At 47.6% G+C, this 18,213-nt stretch overlaps 1 long non-coding RNA gene across 3 annotated transcripts; it reads right to left on the bottom strand.

Annotated features, from left to right (window-relative positions):
- Nucleotides 1-310: 310 nt before the first annotated feature.
- On the bottom strand, nucleotides 311-17,223 carry LOC114200970 (uncharacterized). 3 transcript variants are annotated; one of them, XR_015769245.1, is made up of 5 exons: nucleotides 13,216-17,223; nucleotides 10,725-10,769; nucleotides 4,250-4,418; nucleotides 3,819-3,911; nucleotides 311-2,087 (listed from the first exon to the last, which is right to left on the bottom strand). It is a non-coding gene; the product is annotated as an uncharacterized LOC114200970 (long non-coding RNA). The 3 variants fall into 3 exon arrangements; XR_015769246.1 differs by lacking the exon at nucleotides 311-2,087 and having other exon boundaries at nucleotides 3,363-3,911; nucleotides 13,216-14,542; nucleotides 15,858-17,223; XR_015769244.1 differs by lacking the exon at nucleotides 311-2,087 and having other exon boundaries at nucleotides 3,363-3,911.
- Nucleotides 17,224-18,213: the final 990 nt, after the last annotated feature.

Raw genomic sequence — 18,213 nt, 5'->3', positions numbered from 1 at the left:
TTCGTACGTTTGGTCAGGCAGAAGAGGAGAAGACTCGAGACAGGTTCATCCGAAGAGGGATGTGGGGGCTGCCCTGAAGCAACTGCACAAGGGTGAAGCTCTGCCTCTGGTTCTCACAGAAAACATCTCTCCCGCCTATATATACTGTGATTGTGTCCTACCCATTGAGGAACAGTTTAATCCATAGGCTATTTCTTTCCCCATATTCCAAGATATCCAACTCCTTTTAGGAACCTGACATGTATCTCAAATGGAGAGCAACTAAACAAATGCTGTTTTTAAAAAAATATTTTATTTATTTATTTGAGAGAGAGAGAAGAGCACAGAGGGAGAGTGAGAGGGAGGAGCTGACTCCCCGATGAGCAGAGAGCCTGAGGTGGGGGCGTGATCCCAGGACCCTGAGATCATGACCTGAGCAGAAGGCAGATGCTTAACCGAGACACCCAGGTGCCCCAACAAATGCTACTTCGGTATGGGACAGTAGCTGCAGTTTTCACACTTCCAGCACAAATGCAAAAGGAGCATCTGAACCCCAATACTAAGGGGGTATCTGAATCTCAAGAGGAAGGAAGCACCTGAACTGCATGGTCTCATCAGTTTGCTGGGAAATGATGATCATTTCTGTTACTGAAGGGAAAGTTCTGCAAGGGGAATTCAGATTATCTCAGAAAGACAGTAGTGAAATAGAAATGACAGAGTTATTGATAATGTTTATGTAGTTCTTTAAAGATAGTGGCAGGAAGCTCTGGGGAAACATCAGGGAAGGGTGAAAAAATTTAAGACCTCAGTGACTTTGAGAAGTCATTTAGGGGTGAGAACATGTGTCTCTGTTGGAAGCTTGGTCACTCTGAGGATATTGTCTTCTTTTTCATTCATGAGCACAGTGAGCAATACCAGCTTGGAGAGACAGTTGAAGAGGACATTTAGAGTAGCCGGAAGAGTAATCATAAACAGGGAATATGAGGTGTCATGTTTACGCACTGCTCTAACAAGTGTGTATGGAGCACATGAATAAACCACTTAGAAATGTGTGTATTTCTTCCAAGAGTTATGGCAAATACTTAGTAAGCAATGCCAAAAATAGAAGCTAAAAATTACTTAATTCAATGAGTATGTAAAAGTGTACAATTTATGTAAGATGAAAGTCATCAAAAAATTTAAAAATAAAAAAGGTGAACGGAGTCTACAAATGTTCTGTGAATCTCAGTGAATTCTAGATTAACATGCTGTTGAAGAACTGCAGTCATTCATGGACAAATAAAGTACTAACTCATTTCCTCATGCAGGCACAATTAGGGATTAAGCTGGGTGCATCTCTCAGGGACAGTAATAGGAAAATGCCCACCCCAGTTTTTCTGGCTGGAACTTAAGCAGTTAGACAGACTAAGTTATCACTAATCAAAGGCTGAGAGGGGCAAAAGCTTTAGAAATTCCAACAAATTCAGCAGATCCAAAGCGAGTGCTGAGTTCAGAGTCTATCAAAGCACTTTTACATCTGGTTACATGTCGGGGTCACATGGAACCCATCTACATTTCCTGGTCATTCCTGCTCTCCAACTTTTGCAACCTTTGTATCACTTTTTATTTAACATGACTTCTATTTTTCTAAATAGGAGATGAAGTTTACTTTGCATCGCCACAGATATTTACTAGAAATCTAATGTCACAGGCACAATAAAAAGAATCTTGAACCCACAAAAAGAGAAGAAGGTGGTTTTCAGTCTCACGCTTATCACTCACTATTTTTAGAGACATGCTATTAGAGACACCCAAACACAACGTGATTCATAAGATAAAACAATCAAACAACACACACACACTCAGTAAGCTAAAATTTTTAAACTTCCCATGTCCCTGATGCTTCAGCATCCCCACAAACAGGCTGTGAACACCAGGTGACCAATGCACCAGTGTGATAAGGCTGGCTCCTGCCACAAGTGTCCCTTCTTGCTTTCTCCTGTCTCCTGTCTGTTGGTCTTTGTTCTGTGTCTGTCTCTCTCTGCTCCCCTCCTGCTTGGTTGAACCGGCTTCCTGGGCTCTCCTCCATCTGGCCCCTGAGTTTGCATCTGGCCTCCCTCTTCTAGGACCTGTGAGTATAATCAATTCTTTTTTTTTTTAAGATTTTATTTATTTATTCATGAGAGACAGAGAGAGAGAGAGAGAGAGAGAGAGAGGCAGAGGGAGAAGCAGGCTCCCAAGGAGCAGGGAGCCCGATGCGGGACTCGATCCCAGGACCCTGGGATCATGACCTGAGCTGAAGGCAGACGCTTAACCATCTGAGCCACCCAGGCACCCTAATCAATTCTTTAATATGCCTCTCCAAGTGTAATTTCTGCTGCCGTGTTGGAATGATCCTTAAAGACTCCACAAGGGGAATTATTCCTCCATTTGGCCAGGGGGAGGGAATGATTCTGAACTCTGGGGAAAGTCCCCAAGAGATGCCTTTGACTGAGCACTTACTGCGTGGCTTGTTTACTGCGCCAACTGCACCATCCGGGAAGGCTCCCTGTCTTGGTACTCAGTGCCCTACTCGGAGCTGCTTGGTGTTGCCCCTTCCTTCCGAGTGTAGCGAAGTCTGCCTCTCAAAGTGCAGACCCTGTCCCCATCCCAACAATGCACCCGGGATGCCGCTCTCCAGCTGCGATCCTGACAAGAAGGGGTAATTATCCCCTGGCTCCCGGATTCCCAGCCACCCGGCATGTGAAGCGATACTTCTCAGTGCGCCTCTGGTGACAGGGATTTCAGGTCTCCAGCCACTGAATCCTGCATCTCCCCGGAGGCGCACAGCTGTGCACTGCCCGGGGGGCTGGGCGGAGAGGGAGACCCGTGGGCGGTGCTCAGTGCTTCACAGTAGCCCTTGGGGAAGATCACTTGCACCCCTCCCTCTGGGGGCAGGCTGCATGTTCCCCACACAGTCCTCCCCGACCCCTCCTAAGGGTTCTGGCTGCCCCCACCCCACCCCTCATCCCTCCTGGGGTCGCTCGTGGTCCCTGCCCCTCTGAGGTTGATCGGGACGCCCTGGAGAGGGAGAACACCACTGGGAGAGATGGTCAGGTGGACAGCCCACGAGGGGGGTAAACAATTAGCTGCCTACAGATAAGAGCCATTCTAAAAGGTTTTGCTAAGAGAAGAGGGAAAAGAAAGAAAAAGAAAAAAGGCAAAAAAGGGCTGATTATCCGCAGTTGGGGCCTTACCAAGGGAGGCTACTGCCTGGAGAGACCAGGGCCCTTTCTCCTCCCACTTTCAGCTTATCAACCAAAGACAGAAGCAAAGCCTGGGGCGGGGGGGGGGGGGGGGGGGAAGCATGCCGCTCTAGGGGGCACAGGCCTAAGATGGAGGGGGAAAAAAGAATTTTACTCCCCAGGTACTAAGCAAATGCAGGTGTGGTGAGCATAATGCTAGCTCTAAATTACTTATCGATTTGAAAACAGACCCCTTGATGCAGGGGGAGAAAAATTAAAAGGTGATTAAATAAACTGTGCATCTTATGTGTATATAACTAAATTAAAGCAAGTTTCCATAATCTGATCTAATAGAATAAATATGTTACATACTAAAGAATTTCTATAACAAACACAGATTGAACTGGCACAGACTGGCTTTCCTGCCTGTACAATCGAGTCTCTAAAACAGAATTCACATTTGCTTACATGTGAGAGGATGAAGACTTTGAGTTCAGTGTATTTACTTAGGAAGAAGACTCCAGATACAGCATTAAGAGAGAAGACAGAGGTTAAATCTCATGCACCCCTGGAGAGGAAGATGAGGACTAAACATTCGAGGAACGCTTGGAAAATATGCCTCCCACCCATACTCACCAGGGCTCATATTGCAGCCTCCGGAGAAACAAGATCATTAAATTTCCACACACTATTTACTAGGTTTTCTTTTTTCTTTTTCTTTTTTAATTCCTGTATAATTAACATACAGTGCTATATTAGTGTCAGGTGTATTAGGTTTTCTAGTAAATATTCTATTTCTGTGTTTTGCCTAAAGAGAAGGTCTAGTCACCAAATTACATTTCCTTGGGGGGACAGCGGCCATCATGGTCACAGAGCACAAATGAAAAGGGGGCATTTTATCCTAAGGATAATGGTTTGGCCCACCATGAGGTCAGCCCCCTTGCTGGGAAGTAATTATCATCTCATCTATAACTGCACTGACCATGCCTGTATAGGGGCTTCAGATGATCCCAGAAGAACATTTGAGAAGGGTTTAAATTCTGTATGCTGTAATAAGTACTACTTACTTTATCCAGAGACTTGAGGCAGGAGCAGCTGTGTTTGTGGTCAACCTGAGGGCTATGTCTCCCAACCAGGATCACATTTTATTTCAGAGAACCATGTGCAGTAACCACCTTGAAGAGCAGAACAATGAGGGGGAAATGAGAAGGAACTGCCAGAGTGTTAGGGATGAACCTGTAGAAAGTGGAGAAAACTTTAGGCACTGTTTCAATCAACAAATCCGTGAAGCACATAATATGTCACCCATTATTCTCAGTGTATGAGAAAGATCATGGAAGAAAGACAGAAAACCAGCACACCAGTTAGGGGAGGGGCTCCTGTGTGGCCCAGTTGGTTAAGCATCTGCCTTCGGCTCAGGTCATGATCCCAGGATCCTGGGATCGAGTCCCCCATGGGGGGGGGGAGGGGGGAGGTCCTTGCTCAGCGGGGAGCCTGCCTCTCCCTCTGCCTGCCACTCCCCCTACTTGTGCTCTCTGTCAAATAAATAAATAAAATCTTAAAAAAGAAAAACAAAACCAGTTAGGGGAAAGAGTAGGGTAGGGGTGGGGATGGGATGAGATATAAGGAGAGGCCTTACCGTGAGGCAAGAGTTGAAAAGAGATGAGGCAGGAGGCTCACGTGGGTAGTTGGGGAGGTGAGATTAAAGCAGAGGGAAGAGGTAGCAGTTGTGTTCCAGCAAAGCCAGCAGACAGTGCATATGGAACCAGGAGAGCGGAAGGAACTTGTCAGAGAAGAGCTTAGAGAGGCAACATGGCGCCGAGTCTGGCAAGGCTCCCCAGGACTCTGCAAGGATTTTGCCTTTTCTCAGAAAAGCTAGGGAACATTGCAAGGTTTTAACCAAATGATTGACATTTTCTGACTCCTACATTGACAAAGTAATGTTGACTGGTGAGTTGAAGAGCTGACCATTTATTCTGTCTCCACTTCTTGTGCACTTCAATTAGTTGTACAGGGGGACTTAAAGGAAAGGTTTTCATGTCTTTTCCTTTTTTTTTTTTTTTTTAAGATTTTATTTATTTATTTGACAGAGAGAGAAAGAGCACAAGCAGGGGGAGCAGCAGGCAGAGGGAGAGGGAGAAGCAGGCTCCCTGGGAGCCCGATGCGGGGCTTGATCCCAGGGTCCTGGGATCGTGACCTGAGTCAAAGGCAGACGCTTAACTGAGTGAGCCACCCAGGCGCCCCATGTCTGTTCCTTTCAGAGCTAAAAGTGGGTATCTGAGGTCTGTCCCTGTCTCATGGCAGGCTGCCCCCTACTACCCACAGGCTTCGGCCTATACATCCTGCAGGACTGCTGTCAGCATGGTCAGCTAGTTTACTGTCACTAAATGCAATGGTCACTTCCAGGTCTTTTAAAAGTAGCCACTCTAGTATCTTTGGATGCTTTTAGGCTCTTTCTTTTCTTGAAATCCAATCTATACCCTCCCAGTCTTCCTTTTCCTCCTTATCTATCCACAACTCATTTTCTGCTTCTTTTGTAAGATGTTATTTCTCTGCCCACATCATGAATAAGGATGCTTCTCTGAGGTCTGAAGAATCGTTAATATTAATAATAAATTTGGGGGCGCCTGGGTGGCTCAGTCGTCAAGCGTCTGCCTTCAGCTCAGGTCATGATCCCAGGGTCCTGGGATCGAGCCCCGCATCAGGCTCCCTGCTCAGCGGGAAGCCTGCTTCTACCTCTGCCTGCCACTCTGCCTATCTGTGCTCTCTATCTCTCTGTCAAATAAATAAATAAAATCTTTAAATAATAGGGCGCCTGGGTGGCTCAGATGGTTAACCGTCTGCCTTCGGCTCAGGTCATGATCCCAGGGTCCTGGGATCGAGTCCCGCATTGGGCTCCCTGCTCCTTGGGAGCCTGCTTCTCCCTCTGCCTCTCTCTCTCTCTCTCTCTCTCTCTCTCTGACTCTCATGAATAAAAAAAAAAAAAATCTTAAAAAAAAAATCTTTAAATAATAACAATAATAAAAATGGATAGAAACCTTATCATGGACGCACATAGTCCACTTAGACTAGCTCCTTGGGCTGCAGTGTCTCCTGACCCAGATCTCACTATTTATTGCCCTCCTCTGGGGAGACTCTCAGTCTCCACAGATCACAGGAAAGTTTCTCTCACTAATGTTTCTCCTGCTCCTTGGAGAAGCATTACTAATCACTACTGTTTCTGCCAATTGATAGAAGAGACAGAAAGCGTTCCAGTTATTCTCAACTCCCCAAGCAGGCACTGTCATTACCGCACCAGGTGACTGGATAATTTGAGGTGAGATCAGAGAATTTTAAATTATGTCTTAGGGTTCTGCTGATTCCCCACCACCCACCCTCTGATTGTGGTGACTGTCACCACAGGCCCAGGCTCCTGAAAAAAGACATTTTGGATAACTCTCTCCTCGTTATTCAAAGTTTTTAAGAAAATGTAAGGATGTTGTAAAATAAGTATTTAAAATATATGTATATTAATTAATGCTGAGATATATGAAAACTATTAATTTTGTATGTTTTTCTTATATTTGGGTATCATTAATTCTACTACATTTTGAATTAATCCTCTACATATAAAAAGAAGGTAATTATAACCTCTGCAAATGAGATCCTTTAATGTTTTTGCTTTACAGTGTTTTTATTTTAATTTGCGTGCCCTATTGTTTGGGGTAGTAATAGTGTGGTAGTGGCCATTGTTCATTTGCATCTGAATGAAACAGGAGTAAATCTCTGACCTTGCCATCCTTATATGGAACTGTACTCACAGAATAATCCAATTTGCTTATGGTGAATTATTCTGTTACTATCCTACTATAAAATAGGTCATTGATATTATAATTTGGATTCATTTTCATACAAATAGGAGACTGCCCTCTGCAATGACTACTTAACCAACAAAGGACAGAGAGAAAGTGTACAAGCAGGGGCAGAGGGAGAGGGAGAAGCAGACTCCCCACTGAGCAGGGAGCCCGACGCGGGGCTCGATCCCAGGACCCCAAGATCATCGTGACCTGAGCCAAAGGCAGATGCTTAACAGAGCCACCCACCCTGCAGGTGCCCCAGTTCGGCAGTTTCTTAATAAGAGAAATATCTACCTACCCCCTGACTCAGACACCCTACTCCTAGGTATGAACTCAAAAGAAACGAAACATATTTCCATGAAGACTTCACGTAAACATCTGTGGCAGCTTTATCTGTAAAAACCAAGAACTGAAAAACAATCCAGATGTTAATTAACAGATGAATGGATAAACAAATGGTGTTACATTTGTAGAGTATAAAATATATATCTATATAGTATACTAATCAAAAAAAAAATCCTAACTATTCATGACACAACAGAGATAAATGCCAAAATATAACTGTGCCACATAAGAGAAGCCACACAAGGAGTAAGGATTAGAGTTATGTGAAATTTTAAAAAAGGCAAACTAATCTATACTGAATAAAATAAACACATTTACCCAGACACCAAGTATCGTCCACTTCCCAACATTTCCAAAAACACTTCCGACACTCCTAAAGAACCCTTACCAGCAAAGCCAGAGGCATGTCATCTACAGTGTGTGAGCGCCGATGTGAGGCATTTCCTGCAGTGGGCGCATATTCCTTACTTGGCTGAGGTGACAGATATGGGGAGGATTAACTGAGCGAGGAATTACTGGGGCCCTGAACAGGCCAGACATGTGGTTGGTGTTCAGGGGATGTTTGCTGCTTTTTTGTTTTTTTAATAATTTCTTCCCTAGGGGCGCCTGGGTGGCTCAGTTGGTTGAGCAGCCAACGTCATTTTGGCTCAAGTCATAATCTCAGGGTCCTGGGATCAAGCCCCGCATCAGGCTCCCCACTCAGCAGGGAGTCTGCTTGAAATTCTCTCCCTCTCCCTCTGCCCATCCCCCCACTCACTCACTCTCTCAAAATAAATAGATCTTAAAGAAAAATAATTTCTTCTCTTTAAACTGATATTTTTTTCTTTTTTTTTAAAGATTTTATTTATTTATTTGAGAGAGACAGAATGAGAGATAGAGAGCATGAGAGGGGGGAGGGTCAGAGGGAGAAGCAGACTCCCTGCTGAGCAGGGAGCCCGAAGCGGGCTTCGATCCTGGGACTCCAGGATCATGACCTGAGCCGAAGGCAGTTGCTTAACCATCTGAGCCACCCAGGCGCTCCACAATTTATTTTTCTTAAACTATTGTAGTCTTTACATCTTTCTGGTAAATGGGGAAAAGTTTTCCTTGCCATAAAGGATAGGTTACCATGAAAACACAACAATAAAATCAAAATAATGCTATTACATCCTAGCAAACTCATGGGGCCTGCTTAGGACTGCTCCGTTTGCCAAAGGGGAAGTCAGTAATATTTAGGGGGGCATACAGATTCAGCACTAAACCAAGACTTCCTCCCGATGCCAGTCAGGAAGAGAAGGGAAAGAAGGACTGGCTCCCAGAATGCCCACCTATGCCACCTGATGCCATGTCAGCATGCCCTCTAAAACCATCTCCCCTACCTGAGGACTGTGACCCAGGCCTTAAGGAAACAGGGATGACTATAAAGGCGCCTCCTCTGCCTCCTTCAGTGCACTGTCAAACGTGCAGTGACAGAGGAGAGGGTTGTTCCCTCCAAACCAGGCTGCCCCTGCCATATTGTACTTGGTCCAGGGGGACCGTACAATGACTGTGTGGCCCACAAACCAGACTCAGTAGTGTCCCTATACCATGCCTGTCCCGAGTCTCTGTGGGGTGTCTGTGCAATTTGTGTCCCCGTACTTGCTAGGAGGTGTCAAGACCTCATGTCTACCTCTCAGGTCCCCAGTGAGTTTTACATATACCAGCTGTGTGTGCCTCACATCTGTCACACACCATCAGTGTCATGGACATAGTGTCTGCATGCATGTCCATGCAATGCCGAGGATGTCAGCATTGCACATTTGTCACGCACGTTCCCAGAGTATATGTCAGGTCTCCCCAGGATGTGCTAAGGGGAGTCAGTATCACACGCCTGCCAGACAGGGCTCCCTGTATCTGAGTGTGTGTGTGTCCCCAGGCTGCACTGCAGTGTCATCGCCACGCATCCATCCCATCGAATACCTGAATGTGTTTCCAGGTGGTGCCACCACCATACACCCATCTGCTGGGACTCATCATTCATTGATATCTAGTGCACAGGAAATTTGGGGGAAAGGTCAGCATGTTATGAGATACAGGGAGCCAAAGCTAGAATGCTGCAAACTGTAATGGACACACGGCTCATCACTTTAACAAGTAATACTAAAAAAGAGATGTGGCACCTATAGGTTAACAGACCGACAAAACACATTTTGTATCCTTTTGTTTTTTTTTAAGAAAAGATTTTATTTATTTGAGAGAAAGAGAGCACAAGCACAGGGAGTGGCAGAGGGAGAAAGAGAAGCAGGCTCCCCACCAAGCATGAGCCCAATGTGGGGCTCGATCCCAGGACCATGGCATCATGACCAGAGCTGAAGGTAGACACTCAACCGACTGAGCCACCCAGGTGCCCCATATTTTGTATCCTGATTGTAACTAGTCTACCTTTTTATTAAAGGTTTTATTTATTTATTTGACAGAGACACAGCAAGAGAGGGAATACAAGCAGGGCGAGTGGGAGAGGGAGAAGCAGGCTTCCCGCCGAGCAGGGAGCCCGATGCGGGGCTCGATCCCAGGACCCTGGGATCATGACCTGAGTGGAAGGCAGATGCTTAACGACTGAGCCACCCAGGTGCCCCTGTAACTAGTCTACCTTAAAGAAAAAAGACATTTTTGAGAAAACTGATAAAATTCATCATTGAATTTTTCATATTTATAATTTAAAATATTTTTATTCTGGGAGAAAGTTATTAGCATTATGAAAAGGCTCTTACATTTTAGAAAAGCATTCTTCAGTATGCATTAAAAAACATGATGTCTATGTTTCATGGGTAAAATAGCCCACTAATATGTATAAAGGAAGATGAAACCAGAAAGACCATAAATAACAATGGAAGACTGAGGCTCCATGAGAGTCTTTTCCACTTCTGTTTATATTTGAAAGTAGCCATTATTATTCAAAAGGTAGAATATGTCCTCATATCAGTAATTCTATATGCTGGGAAGAACGAATTTAAAAAGGGCACATGGAAACTTTAGTTTTTTGTTTGTTTGTTTTAAAGATTTTATTTATTTGACAGAGAGAGACACAGCGAGAGAGGGAACACAAGCAGGGGTAGTGGGAGAGGGAGAAGCAGGCTTCCCGCGGAGCAGGGAGCCTGATGTGGGACTCGATCCAGGGACTCCAGGATCATGACCTGAGCCCTTGCACAAGCAAGGGGAGCAGCAGGCAGAGGGAGAGCGAGAGGGAGAAGTAGGCTTCGCACCGATCAGGGAGCCCCATGTGGGACTCGATCCCAGGACCCTGGGATCATGACTTGAGCCAAAGGCAGTCGCTTAACCAACTGAGCCACCCAGGTGCCCCCAATGCTTATTTTAAAACAGTAAAATTAAAAAGTCATCTTACCAGGCATTGACAAGGATGTGAAGGAATTTGAAGTCTCACACACTGCTGGTGGGAGTACAAAAAGACACAACCATTTTAGATTACAGTTTGGCAATATTTTTTAAAAAGTTAAATATTTACCTCCCCTATGACTCAGACAATGCACTGAGTCATTAATATAAGAGAAATTAAACATATATCCATATAAAGAATTATAAACAAATTTTCACATCAGCTTTATTTCCAATAGCTGAACAGTAGAAATAACCAAAATATCCATAAACTGATGAATGGATAAATATTGTTGACGACACATGAAAGAAAAAGCATAAGAATTAAATAGTCCTATAAGCACCATTTATGAATCTCAAAGCAGTGTCAAGAAAACAGAAAAAAAGAGTAAACACTTTATGATCAATCATAAAATTCTAGAAAATGCAACCAGTTGTAAAGGAATGTAAATCAAAGGTGGCCTGGAGGGTCAAGGAGAGATTGTAAAAGGGAATAAGGAAAAGATGCAGATGACGGACATGCTCATCATCACTGATAACAGTGATGGTTTCCTAAGTGTTTACACATTACCATGTTGTACGTGAACTCTCCAGTGCTGAATGAGGTCAAGATTTCTGGCTAAAAGATCTGCCACATTCTATGCACTCATAAGGATTTGCTCCAGTGTGAACTCGCCAGTGTCAAATGAGATGGGTTTTGTGGCTAAAGAATCTCCCACATTCACTACACTCATAAGCTCTTTCCCAGCGTGAATTTGCTGGTGCTGAAGAGGTCTGTATTTGTAGCTGATGGCTTTTCCACATTTGCTAAATTCATCAAGACCTTCTCCGGTGTGGAATCACTGGTGGTGAAGGGTGTAAGTGCTACTGAAAACTGTCCTGCATTCACTCCACTTGTGACTTATTCCACTGTTAAAGCGCTCCCCACACTCAATGCTGCACTCAGTGGCTTCTCACCACTGGGAGTGTCCGGGTGCTGGAGAAGGCCTGAGGTAGCTGGAAAGAAAGGGTCTTTCAAGAAAGGTCTATGGACCACATAGGGGGCACGTGGATGGCGTAGTCAGTTAAGCGTCTGACTCTTGGTTTCTGCTCAGGTCAAGATCTCACTCCCCATAGGTGAAGGGCTTCCCTGATACACGGAATCTGCAGCTTATCACAAACAAGGCACTGTTCACATCTATTTTGAAGATTTTCTCTCCACTGTCATGCTTCTGGTACTGGTGAAGGTTTGCACCAAACCAGAAGCCTCTGGATGCCCCACCCAAGTATGACTTCTGCCCAGAACATGCTGCTTGGCTCAGAAGGGTGCAAATCGTCTTTCAATATTGGGACACAGGGACGCCTGGGTGGCTCAGTGAGTTAAGCATCTGCCTTTGGCTCAGGTCATGATCCCAGGGTCCTGGGATCGAGCCCCACATCGGGCTCCAGCCCCACATCGGGCTCCCTGCTCAGCGGAAGCCTGCTTCTCCCTCTCCAACTCCCCCTGCTTGTGTTCCCTCTCTCGCTGTGTTTCTGTCAAAAAATAAATAAAATCTTAAAAAAAAAATACTGGGACATAATTCTCACAGAAATGAGTCTTTTGGATTGATGAGTCTGCCTTAGAAGTCCTGACCTGTGATACTCCTCCTAACAGAAACACTCTGCTTAGAAGTTACTTCCTCATCCTCTGCTCCAAACCAACAATGTGAAAGTAGAGAAATACTGATACAGTATATTTTAACTTTGCAGAGAGTGAAGTCCCATCAAGAATGTGTGTTATAGGGGCACCTGGGTGGCTCAGCTGGTTAAGCATCTGCCTTCGGCTCAGGTCATGATCCCGGAGTCCTGGGATCAAGTCCCACATTGGGCTCTCAGCTCAGCAGGGAGCCTGCTTCTCTCTCTGACCCTCTTCCCTCTCATGCTGTTTCTCACTCTCTCTCTCAAATAAATAAATAAAATGTTTAATCCATGGGAGTAATTTCAGAACGAGGCAGCAATGTGAAGGGAGGGCTGCTTTGCAGTACTGGGCCTCTAAAGAGAATGAGGGAGACCTTTTGAGACAAAGGGCACAAGGATGGGGTGCAACACAGGGAGGCGAGGCAGAATCACGGATTCACTCCTCTTCAACAGCCTTCAGCAGGAACTTGTTGTCTGGGGACAGGTCCGCGCTACACAGAATGATGGTTGTGTCCAGGCCGAGGGAAATGCAAGTTGGACTGAGCATCTGGGTTTAAGGCTATGTGCATACCTCCCAGCACATGACATGTGGGAGAACAGCAGACCGTGCAGTGGAGAGGAACAAATGATACATGGAGGTCAGAAACCTGGGGATGGCCAGGGAATGGAAGTCACAGATGAAATGTCACTCAGAATCAGAAAAGTGTCAAGTACAGAGAAAACAGTGTAGATGATGTGTCCAGTGGCAATGCACCAAAACACTGGTGGACACAGGGCAGGTTCCTGGTATGCTCTGAACACAGCCCGGATGTCATGCCCCCCCCCCCCCACCAGCTGCCACTCACCAGGGCCAGGCTTCCTCTGAGACCATCCTGCCATGTTCACCCTGTGAAGCAAGCAGGGTGCTCCCCAGACTCCCAGTTGTGTAACTAAATGGGACCCGAATGAAGCAAGTCCTTAGGGAAAGAGAGCACAGGTGAGTGGTCAGCACCAGACCAGAGCAACTCAGGCAACATCAGAAGACAGGAAAGAACATTACAATAAAGTCTCAAAAGAGGGTCTTTCAAGAAAGGTCTATGGACCACACAGGTGGCGCCTAGATGGCGTAGTCAGTTAAGCCTCTGACTCCTGGTTTCTGCTCAGGTCAAGATCTCAGGGTCATGAGATCAAGCTCTGTGTTGGGTTCCATGCTCAGCGGAGAGTCTGCTTAAGATTCTCTCTCCCTCTCCTTCTGCCCCTCCCGTCATGCCCTCATGCGCACGCGTTCTCTCTAAAATAAGTAAATCCTTAAAAAAAAAAAAGAAAGAAAGAAAAAGAAAGGTCTATGGACCACGTAAATAGTGACCATGACAATGCTTACAATTCCTGATATAGGCAATCACAAGGAATCTTTAAAAGTTCTCATGACAAGAAAAAAATATTTGGAACTCTGTATGGTGATGAATGCTAATCAAATGTAATGTGGTAAGCATTCTGCAATATATACAAATATCAAATCATTATGCTGTGCACCTGAAACTAACATGTTGTCAATTACAACTCAATTAAAAAAAAAGGGGGGCAGGGGTACCTGGGTGGCTCAGTCGGTTAAGTATCTGCCTTTGGCTCAAATCATGATCTTGGGGTCCTGGGATCGAGCCCCGCATCAGGCTCCCTGCTCAGTGGGGAGCCTCCTTCTCCCTCTCCCCCCACTTGTATGCTTTCTCTCTGTCAAATAAATAAATAAAATAAAAAGAAGGGGCAAAACCTGGGGCACAAGGTGCCATTGATCTGGACACAGTCATCCCGCCCGGGAGAGAGTGAATGAAGTGAGATCCATTACGGTGGTTGCCAGACTCCAGACTCCTAGACCTTCCCCTGCACACTATGGGGTTGCAGGTGTTAGGGCTGCTTGAAGAATGCATTGCATGGGACAGGGCACACAGCTTAGCACAGGCACCCATAACACATATGCCAAGGAAGTGGGGAAGTTAGAAGCCCAAGTTTGGTTCTGGGAGAGGGAGAAAGACAGTTCAGGATACTGAGAGGAAAATGAAGGCCTTACCCACGGATGTTGTTAAGCGCCAAGTTCTCTAGCATAACACTGTGGTACAGGAGCCTCTGAGCCTCATCAAGGAGCCCCCACTCCTCCTGGGAGAAGTACACGGCCACGTCCTCAAAGGTCACACAACTCTGCCAATAATGGGACGGCTCATTCCATAATCAGCTTCTCTCCTAGGACCCCAAGTTCATCTACCCACTCATTCTTCCCCTGCTCACCCACCTCATGTCCCCATCTCAGAGAAGAGATGCCCTGATGCCACTGATGCCCACTCTCTCCTCCTGGTCCCCCTTTGATCACTATACCCACCCCCAGCAGCCACAGGCAGGTGGGCAGTTAGCGATACCTACGCTCTGGGCCTGGCCTGCAGGGAAATACTTTCTCGTTAAGCAATTCTGCTAGGATCCCCCAGATCATACCTCCCAGACATAACTAAGGGTGTGGGCTCCCATTTCACCCTGATGTCCTCAATGCCAGGGCCCTCGGGCCTTCACTTCCCACTCCCTTCCCCAGTTCTCCTTGCTCCATGTTATTCAGCACATGGCATAGAGAGTGCTGCCAAATTCAAACAGGATCTAGAACTACCCCATCTCCAGTGGCAGAGGCAGCCCAGAATCCTGCTCTACAGTCTCCCTGCCTGACTATTCCTTGCTTCAACCTCAGCCACTCAGAACCACTTATGGATCTCAGACACCCATGACCCTCCTCCACTTGTGCTGCACTTGATGGGCTCTCGCCTGTCAAGCCTTCCTCTCTCTTCCTAACCCTCATTCAAAACCAGTGCCAGAGACCTTCCACCCCAGGTCCAGCAATTCTCCTACATGACCACGTGGCCCCTGAGCTAATCCACGTGCCTGGCTGAAACTCCCTAGACACACCAAGGTCATGACAAAATCCTGGTGACCCCAGAGCAGTGAATAAGCAGCAGTCCTGGCCTCACTGCCTCCACTACCCCTATGCCTCTGCATCCACCTCACGTGCAGGTGGATCTCATCCCTCAGAAGCCTTGGCCATCTGTACATAGTGGCCATCTCATCCACTTCTACACTGTTCCCACCACCACTTCTCTCTTTCACTTGTGTTTATGATGTCTGCCACTCCACACATAGGTGACCAAGCAGGAGACCCAGGCCTCTGATCCCGCCCTCCCCTTCCTGGACTACTATTTACATCATCATGGCGGAGATTACCCTTCCTAAATGTGATCCACAGCAATTATGGACTGAGTGTATGCACCCTCCCAAAATTCATTCGTTGGAGCCCTGACCCCCAGTGTGATGGTATGTGGAGGCTGGGGCTTTGGGAGGTTTAGATTCAGAGGCTGGGACCCTTCTAAGGAGAGAAAGATAGATCTCCTGCTCTCTTCACTTGTTTGCACCAACAAAAGGCTATGTGAGGATACAGTGAGGAGGTAGCCATCAGCAAGACAGGAAGAGAGACTCTCACCAGGAAATGAAGCTGCCAACACTTTCATCTTGGACTTCCTGGCTTCCAGAACTCTGAGAAATAAAGGTATTTTGTTTTAGCTGCCCAAGCTAAGAAACACAGCTCCATCCTGGTCCACATTTTGCAGACCTGTGCATCCAGCTACCCATTTCTACTTCCACTCATTTGTTCTCTGAAACATCTCATATACTTAACATGGCCAAAACAAAACTAGTATCTTGAAGGAAAATTAATCCTATCACCGACTTCTACATCCCAGTTGCAGCTTCTAGCCTTCCAGCTGATAAACCAAAAATCTTGCAGTCACCCCTGACTTCTACTTTTTTCTCTCTCACCTTCAAAATCATAAAATCGAAGATCTACTAAAAAAAACTTGATTCAGAATCCAGCCACTTTTTCTACCTCCAAGGCCACCACACTGGTCCACATCATCAACACTCACTGGACTACTGAGGTACCCTCTTCCCTGGTCTTCCTGCCACTTTGCTCACACCCCTAGTCTGTTCTCCATGGTGCAATCACAGGAAGCCCCGTAAGAGCTTGATCAGATCCCTCCACTGCTCCAAGCCTCCCGTTGTTCCCATCACCTCCAGAATAGACACCCAACTTCTCAGGGTGTCATCCAGGTCTGGCTCCTGTCCCCTGGCTCTCTGTTCCCACAAGAAAGGACACTGAGGTTCCCTTATTCAGCTCAGTCTCCCCTCCACGGGTCTGCACACACAGGTACCTATGCTGGGGCAACCTTCCTCCACACCTCACTCTCCTGGTTGCCAGCAGTAGGAACCACTCCATATAACCTCCAGCCGGATCTGAGGACCCTGGGCTTACAATCTGTTCCAGGTCCCCAGGCCCAAGGCCTGGAAGAATGGTAAGCGAAGAGCTCCAGGACACCACAATCACAGAGATCATGAGAGGGATCAGGACCAGCGAGGTTCCGAACACCATCCACTCACTCACCTCTGTGGGTTCCCTAAGTGCTTCTGCACTGGTAACAATCTGTATGAAGAGGAAAGTTGCCAGAAGCAGGTGACCATGGCAGGGTTCCATGCGCTCCAGGCTCCCCTGCATCTCACCCAGCCCTGGAACCCAGTGACCTCAGGCTAACCTCTGTGCTTCAGTCCGCAGTGCTCCCACCAGCTCTGCGACCTTGGGCAAGAACTCCACTTCCGGGGCCTCTGTCTTCTTCACCCCCGTCCCAACCTGTTCACTCCCTCGAGCAGCTTTTGGAAAACTGTTAACACCCTAACACTGACTGTGTCCCTCTTCTGTTCACGACCCCCCAGGGCCCTCGGAACAGAGGTTCGGCACCTCGGCCCGCCAGTCCCGGCGCGACCCCGCCTCACGCTCCCTGTCCCCTGAGGGCAGCCTCCTCCCGCCTCAGGCCCCCTCCGGCCTCCTCCCGCCTCAGGCCCCCCGGCCCGGAGCCCGCTCCTCACGCCGGCACGCCGGCGCTCGCACACGGGGCCCCCGCCCCCCGCCGCCGCCCCGTCCGACGCCGGGGCCTGGGCCGCAGGGCCGCGAGCCGGCGCCCCGCGCTCGGGCCTCCGGGGTCTGGGTGGGGGGACGGCGGGGAGGGCCCGGGGGACGAGCGCTTCCCTGCGGCGGCTCCCTGGGCGCGGCCGCCGCCATCGGACTCGGTGGGCGGAGCGGACACCCGGACCCGCGGTCCCCCTCCCGGCGCAGGGCAGCCCGGGCGGCGTCGCCAGCCGCGGACCCCAGGGGACAGCGCCTCCTCTCGCGCCTTCCCGGTCCTGTTACTTCAGTCTCCACCGGCGCATCAGAGTGTGTGATTCAGCGAACAGACCTAAGAGTAGCCAAAACCACCCCCACGACGAGGACGCCGGAAGTCCCGCCCCGACGTCATGCGCACGCACGAAGTTGCCCTTCTCGGGAGCCTTCTTAGCTACACGCCGACGGCGACCGGCGCAGCGTCCCCTGGGTAATGTAGTTCTCACAGCTCGAAAAGCCCTGGCGCTGGCGTCGCTCACCTGGAAACCCATGGGAAAGAACTGAGAGGGAGAGATACTGAGAGGTGGTGTCTCCAGCTTCCAGGGGTGGGGGAGGGCCTTCTCTCCTTTAAGGGGCTGCCCTTAAGATTTCTGAGGAGTGTTGTCTGCCACTGATCACCTGTGTCTTCTCGCTTCTCGGCCTTCTGAGTAAGATCAAGTGATCACCTGTGTTTAGAGACGTTATTTCAGCCTTCTGGAAGCTTTAGCATTCTCCTGAATTCTCAGTGTGTTATTTCAGATGCTCCCAATGACTATAAATCTGTTCTACAGAGTCACTCAGACACAAAATGTATCCACCTAATAGTTTTATCTTTTTTCAAGTGCCTCTAGCTTGAAACGTTTAGAGT

Source organism: Eumetopias jubatus, unplaced genomic scaffold (genome assembly GCF_037043125.1).
Source record: "Eumetopias jubatus isolate StellerSeaLion01/CBP00866 unplaced genomic scaffold, mEumJub1_p1.0 scaffold_10, whole genome shotgun sequence".
Classification (NCBI taxonomy): domain Eukaryota; kingdom Metazoa; phylum Chordata; class Mammalia; order Carnivora; family Otariidae; genus Eumetopias; species Eumetopias jubatus.
Note: the sequence above shows the minus strand (reverse complement) of the source record. Positions and strands in the feature narration are given on the sequence as shown.